Below are 9,724 nucleotides of genomic sequence, written 5' to 3'. Positions count from 1 at the left end.
CTTGGATCCAAAGAACAAGTAGTGATATTCTCCTGTCGACATTCTCTTTTATAGGCATGTCCTGAAACACGTTTGTCTTATTGCTGACACCGATACAAGTGATAGAGTGTTATCTGTTATTGAATGTATCTCACATGTCTTTAATATCAGAGAATTAGAATATTCGGTTACAGAGGTAACCTTCTCAATGGCAAGCAGTCCAAACCCTTCCACAATGTCAGCTCAAACGCTAAAACCACATTTTGGGGTTAAGTTTTGACTTCGTCGAGTTGGCGGTTCATTTTATCCACATAGTGTCATGTGACACCTGCCATACTCTACATTCCTTTCAAATTAGCTGAATTTCATTTTAGTTACAGTTCAAACTAATATTTCCAATATGTAAATGATTCTAACAAATAATGTGTATTTGAATACACACCAACGTAGCAAAAAGAGGACATAAGGTAAACTGAGCGGCAAAAGAAAGTATAGGTCGAGTTCCATGACCAATAAAAAAAATAACAAGAAGAGGTTTTGTTGTGAATTATAATATAATCTAGGGAGGGGTAACAAATGATTGATCAACTATAGTTTGAATGATATTGTGCATTCACAGGTAATTTAAGTTCAAGTTAAACAATGGTGTGGAAAGAAATTTCATTTCCAAAGGTGGTCTGAAATGTCACCAAAAAATTCAATAGCCTGTATGACCTCCAGCTGCCTCAATGTATGCTGTGATAGGCCGCCTCATCGATGACGTCAGTCTTCCGATGACGTGGACTGTAATCCGTTGCCACTCGTCTCTCAGGGCCTGCTGCAATTCTTGTCTGTTGACGGGAGGCTGATGGCGTGCTCTAATCTGTCTGTCAAGATGATCCCACAGATGTTCAATAGGATTCATATCAGGTGAGTGGGACGGCCAGGACAAAACGTCAACGTTCTGCTGGTTTAGAAAGTTCCGAGTCAGTCTTGCAGTATGGGGCCTGGCATTGTCGTGTTGAAACAATGTCCCCTGCTGTTGGTTTTGTAAGAACGGAAGCACAACTGGTTGCAACACTTGGTCTCTGTACTGCACAGCGTTCAGGTTTCCCTGTATAATCACCAAATCAGTCTTCTAATCTCAACAAGTACCGCCCCACACCATGACACATCCCCCGCCGAATGGATGGACCTCTCGAATACACGCCGGAGCCAAACGTTCCCCTTTGCGTCTCTGCCGACATTTCGAAACAAGTTAAACCGACTTTCATCAGTAAACAGCACCCGACGCCAGTTTCTCACTTGCCAGCGTCGAACCTGCCTCGCTCATCAGGCGTCGATATTTAGCAGTGAGTACCAATCCTCGGAACGAAGTTGTCGTAGTACTGTACGCTGGCTTATGGGATTTCCCAACGCTGCCGTCGCCATCGCCGACGCCGTCGCCGTTACGAATCTGTTTCGCAGGTGAATGAGCCGTATCTGACCGTACTCCAGTGGTGTTGTTACTCGGGGTCGTCCGGTTCTAGGCCTGTCCTGTGTCCTCCCTGTCTGCCTGTACCGTTGAATCAGCCTGGCTACTGTCAGTGGTGTACAACCAAATCTTGGACCTGTGTTGCCCCAATTTCGGCCATACCGATGGCTTCTTCTCTCTCTCTGCTCCTGTGACACTCGTGGTATTTCTTTTGTGTGCTTTCGTCACGTGTGGTTATACCCTGCAGACGAACGCATTTATACAGCTAACATGGACGTGCAGTTTATGCCATGGGCGGGAAACCTATTTCGCCATTTTTTTGTCACCGCACGAGCGCCGTCAAAGGTGGCGCCTACGGGTGAGATGTTTTTTGGTACCCTTTCCTGAGCAGCCATATTCCCCATACCCACTTTCCACCATTTATCGCTGATTTTAGGAAAATTACAAATTGCCAACCTATACTTTCTTTTGCCGCTTAGTTTACTTAAATGTTTCTACCAAATTGTATAGCTGCAGATGAACACGCTGATACTGCGATGAATACATAACAGCTAACTGTTAAGGACGTGTAACATCATTCTTTTACTCTGTTTCTAAAAGCGGCACTCGATTTTATTGAGGAAACAGGAAAATTTCATTAAACTTAAATAAAATACTGATTTGGTTCATAATTTTGAATTATGTTCCAAGATTGAAAGTATTGAGGGAAATTAACCAAGAAAGACTGTCACCAATGTCCGGATACATACGTAAATTAGTAATATATAGTAGTTTGGATAAAACACTTTTATTGACGGACGGGTTTAATGTGTTCTAATTTTCCTGTCAATCATCCAAGTCACTTATTTGAGATGACTTCATGATCAACTGTACGATTAATCCCTTGTAGAATGTCAAAAACTGCAGCTTCAGCTCTTTCACAATTTCCGAGGTACAATCGAGCATGCTCCTTGTACCAAGATTCCAAAGAGCCTGAGACGTTGTTTAATCAAGATTTCAGTAAGGCCTCAGTAAAGCTTTCAAAATGTTTTAGTGTTGACATGTAGGGGTCATTAGCAAATTCAGAAACAAAAATGGATGTCTGATGCAATTCTTTATTCTTACTATGGTTCGTGTTTTGTTCTTCTGGTTAACAATTGACTTGCTTTGGTATGTGTTTACGACGGGTGCCACAAGTGAGGCAGGAAAGGTACACCTTTTGGAAAGTGATGCATAAACACATGAACATGATATAGTCGACATCGTATTATCGACTCTGACTTTTGCAGGTTTTTGAAGAAAATGGAAAGGGGTTAGTCACTTTCATTCACGCCACGGGGCGGTCGGGTAGCCTAGTGGTTAAAGCGTTCGCTCGTCACGCCGAAGACCCAGGTTCGATTCCCGACATGGGTACAATGTGTGAAGCCCATTTCTGGTGTCCCCCACCGTGATATAAGTGGAATACTGTTAAAAGCGGCGTTAAACCAAACTCACTCACCATCTGGTCCTACAGGAAAACGATTTTAAAATAGTTCCTTTCATGAATGTATACATCCAGCGTGCTTGCAGGATACGTCCGGCCATTTCGGACAATACATGAAATAAGGAAAATACAACAAAGCCTTTTTTAGCCAGCAGAAACCGAATAAAAATTACTCATGCTGAAACACTACATACCGCCACGATTGGTCAAGCATTTGTTCATACGGAATGGCATGGTCCAAACTAATCTTCCAATGACAAATTAAGAGAGTCCTGTCAACTCCTCTTGCAGAAGGTGATTCTGGTAATGTTTCGCTGCTGGAGGTACTCAGTTATTTGCACCTTGTACGGAGCCGATTGTTAACATTTTGTAACTGCAGAAACCTGTTCCAAATTCCAAGAAAAGAACTAACGTGTTGCTGTGGATAATAAAAGTTCACAATACCAATTGCTCAGAGAATGACAACCTAACCGGGTGCACGGAGGTGCATGGTCCATGTGTAATTTTATGATTTATTTCCAAACCGTCCTTTGGTCGTTTTTCAAAGCCGATCTTTATTCTGACGACAGATCATGAAATTTATATCTCAACATTCCCGACTTTTTGAAGGAGTATATGTTTAGCATTCTATCTACAATCTAAACACATTATCAAATCTAAATGTGTTTAAAACTTTCATAGGACTCCGTGGCTCGGTGGTAGAGCGTTTGTCGGGAGACCGGAAGGTCGGGGATCCGAAACCCGGACGTCTCATTCCAAAAGATGTTAAGAGATGGTACTTGTCGTTACCCTGTCTGGCACTCGTCATTAAGGGGCTAAAACAAGGGCTGGTCGGCTTGGAGTCAGTATACTGTATCTGAGTGGGGTGTTATGTTACACTGCGGCATGGTATCTCAGTGGTCTAGCACTATAAAACCGGACGAGTACAAGCAGCCACACATACGTACATGTAAGTGGCTAAAGTCAGAAATCAGGAATGCGACGTTATACTCCATTCCACCTCACATCATTGTGTGATAGCATTTTCAGTGATTGATCGGATAACCATATGTTAATCACATCTTCCAGTCGAAATACGTTTATCCATTAAAACTTAAGACACTAAATGTGTTTGGTTTTTATTTCGCTTTGTTAACTACAGATTCAGAAAATATACGTGTTGGTGACGTCAAGTGCCATTATATCCTGGTAGTGTTGACAAACTTTACACTTATCACGTCAGTGTTATATGTACCTGGAGAACAACACAGACGCCGGGCCCCGTTTGACGACGCGATCGCAGGGGTAAGTTAGTCTATGTAAGCCTGTGTTGAGCTATGGGAGATACGGCAGCCGTAACTTTACGATTGCTTCGTGAAACGGGCCCAGGGCCGTCGGTTCGTTGGCCTTGAGTGGATACTGAAAAGTGCCGTTTGTTCGAGTTGTACACAATATACACTGATATGATATCCACGGAACTCCAACATTCGGCTGTGATTTGAGACAGAGAGAGGACTCGTGACAGTACGTCATCAAATGGAACAACTGTGACAACAATAGGGATCGGCCTCGCATCGCCCTTTGATCTCGCTCTGCACCTTTGTCAAGATCAAGTATTGCTGCGGTCACCGAGTCTCTGTGCTGCTGCCCATAGACGAGTTTGACCTGACTTGTTGCTTCACAGACCTTACGATTGTAAGGATAAGATATATAGATGAACAACTTATATATTACAATTAGGAATGAGGTTTTGGAGTAGGTTCTAACACCGTTATCAAGCATGTGATGTACAGAATACAGAGTGCATGTACATGTACAGAGTACATTACGATTGTGAATACGTTGAGCCTAAACAAGTTTAAATCCTAAGCACATTTATGAACGTGTCATTGATTGACATTTAACATCACAGGGTGTGTATGTTTGTGGTGATGGTGATCACTTTCCAAAGCTCGATGTCATCTCTGACAAACGTTGAATGACTCAACAACACAGTACATCCTTGCTCGGGAACAACGTTTGGTCCAGCTTTCTATGAATACACGATGCCATTTAGAAAGTGATCAGATTTAACTGATGTTATATTGGGATAACACTTCCTTAGTAAAGTACAATCCTCAAAAGTATTACAGTGTGTACTTTACTAAGGAAGTGTTATCCCAATATAACATTTGGTACAGTTTTCTATGTTCACAAGAAACATTCAGAACAGAACTGTATTTTACTCAGGTCGAGAATCTCGGTATATGTGGCAGACATTCATGTCCGTGATTGACAGACAGTAGTTAACAGGAAAAGTATACATATTACATACCAAAAACATACGAATTTACCTTATTTCTTTTAATTGAAATAGGTGTTGAAATCATACCACGTTAGCATGTCGTCGCCATTGTCCCAAAATGCACATCAACATACTCGGGTGAACAATTGACTTGCCTTTGCATGTGTTTGTGACGGGTGCCACCGGTGGGGCAGGATACGCTTACCTTTTCGCGAACACCTGGTATCATTAATCTTTGATAGTGATTCATAAACACATGCTTATCATATAGTCGGAAATTTACAATCGACTCTGCTTTATGCACTGTTTTCTATTGATTATGGAAAGGGTTTTGTCGCTTTGTTTTTTATGAATAGGGTAAAGGTTTTGTTGCATTATATATTTTTTTATATGGCGACAAACAATTATAACCATTATAATATGTTCAGTAATAATTACATCACGTGTAATAATTAACAATAATAAGTTAACAGGCTGTTTAGTTAATCATAAACACGAAACACAATGTAGACAACGAAACGAAATGAGTGACGTTCAGTGCAGTGATCTAATTTTATCAATTTATATAGCGCTGAAGTTTCTGAATACCTGTTCACAGGCGCTTTTTGTTTCCCTACCAGTGAATCCTCTTGTATTACCGCCTCCGTTGTCTATTGGTAGAGCGTTCGCCCGGAGAGCGCAAGGTCCGGGGATCAATCCCCGGCCTTGTCATATCGAATAAACATGTACGTTCAAAGATGGTACTTGTTGTTACTGTCTGGCGCTCGGCATGAAGGGGGAAAACATGGTCTGTTCGAAGTCAGTATACTGTGTCTGACTGGGATATTCATGTTAAACTGCGACATGGTATCTCAGTGTGCTAGCTCTATAAAGTCGGCATTTGTTCGGACCAGTACAAGCAGCCACACACACGCATGTGCATGAACGTCACTATACAAGTGCAATCATCTTGGACGCGACGTTAAACACCTCACATCCAGTTATCGTTCTCAACTCCCTAGGGAGTATTCACACCTGTGCAGTCAGTCGGGTGCTAGACATTTACACTCACATCACCATCTCTTGCCTACGTGGACGCCTCGCCATCAACACAGTCACCACGTGACCATCAGGTGAAAGGACAGTTACTAAACGGTTTGATGTGAGGTTCCTATCAACAAAGTTAGGAACGATATGATGACAATGCATCATCTTCATAACTGCTGATTAATCAAACACGGCTTCACTTCCACAGCTAAATGAACTCAGGGATGTGTGACCTCAGGGGACATGTTGGATTCCAGAAGCGTAAGGCCATTTTGGATCACTGCTTCCTTAGCTGGTCATAATCCAACATGAGATTGCACATATTGTACTCATGTGGGGAATAGAACCCGGCCCACGAACGATTTAACCTCCAGGCTACCCCACCGCCTATCACGAAGTGAAGACAAAACACAAATTGCTGGAACATCAGTTTATCTATATTTAGGTATAGGAAAGAGAAGAATCTATATCCAACTGATATGTAACATTTTGTGTACAACCGTGATAATTGATAATTGTGCATACTATTAATATTGACAGTACCTTCGCAGAGAATCTTAACTAAACTGTTACCAAGGGCAACTGATGCCCGGTTAACCATTGTAATCGATCTACCACACATAGGGGTTGAACTTGGATTCCCCTCCATACCAAGACACTATTTCACCCAGTTCCGTATGCAGTGAGATGTTCCGACGTCCGCTAAAATATAAAAACAAAACTGTGTCCGAAATTACGCTGGTGAGTAAGTCATGGATTGTTGTATACCTACTTGATTGGGAACAAAGGGCCCATGTCGTGGCGTCAGGCAATAAATACTTACATTTTTATGCAAATTGTTTGAATGGCGGATGCTTACCCTTTTGGGGAACACCATTGGTCATCCCTAATTTTCAATGGTTCATTCATAAAATGTTCAAATGGAATCTGTTTCGTTGGATAATCCGGTTATTCTCTTGCATTGACAATTTATATTTGTGAACTAATTGAATTACTCCATATGGGTATCAACATATTGGTGTTAAATTTACTGGCAAAGCCATCAATACTCTACAAGTCGTCGTTTAACATGGCGCTATTTCAGCTGTCGGAATTGTTTGTACTGATACACTGATGCAAGTATTGTTTAGATAATGTGTTGAAACAGAAACAGTTCTATACAATTTACGAAAGGAATGTGTTTGCCGGCATCACAATTATGTAAACATTTACAATAAGGTCTGAGGCTTACCTGTGTTAACCTGAACAGCAGGTATACGAGCCCACATACTCGGCAACAAGAAGATTGTCACATTTCGCCGCCAGCGTCCCAGTATCACACAGTGAAGCCACTAGGTCGCTGCGGACACATCTTTGTGTGCACTCAGTTACTGAAATCAAGATAAAAAACAATTCAATAAACTCCAGTATGCATTCAACATTCTCACTGTAACACTTCTACCTTCAAAGGAACACTTCTCTATTGTGAAATACCTAAAGGCCTACAATTCTAAATAAGTGTCATGAAACCAAAACTCAGTGTGATACCATGCATGTCCAAATGAGCTGCCATTTATAAGATTATATTTGAGATTAGGACCTAATGCACAAGACCAAGGCTCTTAATATCATTACACATGGAACAAATACTAGTGTATCGAAGACCGACCCAACACAAACGTCTCCACGTTTCTAAGGACTCAAACCATCTGACATAATGTCTACATGTACAGCATTTATATCAAGGGAAAGGAAAGGTTCATACAAAAGGTTTTATCCGCGACTGTTGGCATTGTTGGTTCTGGTGGGATCGGTGGTGCTGTGGTCGGTGGTGGGGTCGGTGGTGCTGTGGTCGGTGCTGTGGTCGGTGGTGCTGTGATCGGTGGTGGTGGAGTCGGTGCTGCTGTGGTCGGTGGTGGTGGTGTCGGTGGTGCTGTGTTCGGAGGTGGTGGGGTCTGTGATGCTGTGGTCCTTGATTTGGGTTTCCTTGATTTGGGTTTCCTTGATTTGCGTCTCCTTGATTTGGGTTTTCTTGATTTTGGATTCTTTGATTTGGGTTTCCTTGATTTGGGTTTCCTGATTTTGAATTCCTTGATTTGGGTTTCCTTGATTTGGGATTCCTTGATTTTGGATTCCTTGATTTGGGATTCCTTGATTTGGGTTTCCTTGATTTGGGATTCCTTGATTTGGGATTCCTTGACCATGGTTTCCTTAGTCCTCGTGTCTGCTTCCCGGGGTTTCGGACTGGTGCGGGTCCTGACGCTTGGTTGACTTGACAGTAGTCAGAATAGTACTGTTCGTATTTGTCGTATCGTATTTGTCGACGTATGTCGGACGTCCATGCGAGTACGATAGTTGGACTGAGCACGCGAACAGCAGGAGAACAAGCACGAAGGACGCCATCTTGGATCCAAAGAACAAGTAGTGATATTCTCCTGTCGACATTCTCTTTTATAGGCATGTCCTGAAACACATTTGTCTTATTGCTGACACCGATACAAGTGATAGTTTCTAATCTGTTATTGAATGTATCTCACATGTCTTTAATATCAGAGAATTAGAATATTCGGTTACAGAGGTAACCTTCTCAATGGCAAGCAGTCCAAACCCTTCCACAATGTCAGCTCAAACGCTAAAACCACATTTTGGGGTTAAGTTTTGACTTCGTCGAGCTGGCGGTTCATTTTATCCACATAGTGTCATGTGACACCTGCCATACTCTACATTCATTTCAAATTAGCTGAATTTCATTTTAGTTACAGTTCAAACTAATATTTCCAATATGTAACTGATTCTAACAAATAATGTGTATTTGAACACACACCAACGTAGCAAAAAGAGGACATAAGATAAACTGAGCGGCAAAAGAAAGTATAGGTCGAGTTCCATGACCGATAAAAAAATAACAAGAAGTGGTTTTGTTGTGAATTATAATATAATCTAGGGAGGGGTAACAAATGATTGAACAACCATAGTTTGAATGAAATTGTGCAATCACAGGTAATTTAAGTTCGAGTTAAACAATGGTGTGGTAAGAAATTTCATTTTCAAAAGTTGTCTGAAATGTCACCACAAAATTCAATAGCCTGTATGACCTCCAGCTGTCTCAATGCATGCGGTGATACGCCGCCTCATCGATGACGTCAGTTTTCCGATGACGTGGACTGTAATCCGTTGCCACTCGTCTCTCAGGGCCTGCTGCAATTCTTGTCTGTTGACGGGAGGCTGATGGCGTGCTCTAATCTGTCTGTCAAGATGGTCCCACAGATGTTCAATAGGATTCATATCGGGTGAGTGGGAAGGCCGGGACAAAACGTCAACGTTCTGCTGGTTTAGAAAGTTCAGAGTCAGTCTTGCAGTATGGGGCCTGGCATTGTCGTGTTGAAACAATGTCCCTTGCACAACTGGTTGCAACTCTTGGTCTCTGTACTGCACAGCGTTCAGGTTTCCCTGTATAATCACCAAATCAGCCTTCTGATCTCAACAAGTACCGCCCCACACCATGACACGTCCCCCGCCGAATGGATGGACCTCTCGAATACACGCCGGAGCCAAACGTTCC

At 42.2% G+C, this 9,724-nt stretch overlaps 1 pseudogene; it reads right to left on the bottom strand.

Moving 5' to 3' along the window:
- Positions 1-7,419: 7,419 nt before the first annotated feature.
- On the bottom strand, positions 7,420-8,565 carry LOC139465609 (uncharacterized; annotated as a pseudogene).
- Between the last annotated feature and the right edge of the window lie 1,159 nt (positions 8,566-9,724).

This window comes from Haliotis cracherodii, unplaced genomic scaffold (assembly GCF_022045235.1).
Source record: "Haliotis cracherodii isolate W230 unplaced genomic scaffold, xgHalCrac1.p SCAF_18, whole genome shotgun sequence".
NCBI classification, from domain to species: domain Eukaryota; kingdom Metazoa; phylum Mollusca; class Gastropoda; order Lepetellida; family Haliotidae; genus Haliotis; species Haliotis cracherodii.
This window is presented reverse-complemented; position numbering and strand designations above follow the sequence as displayed.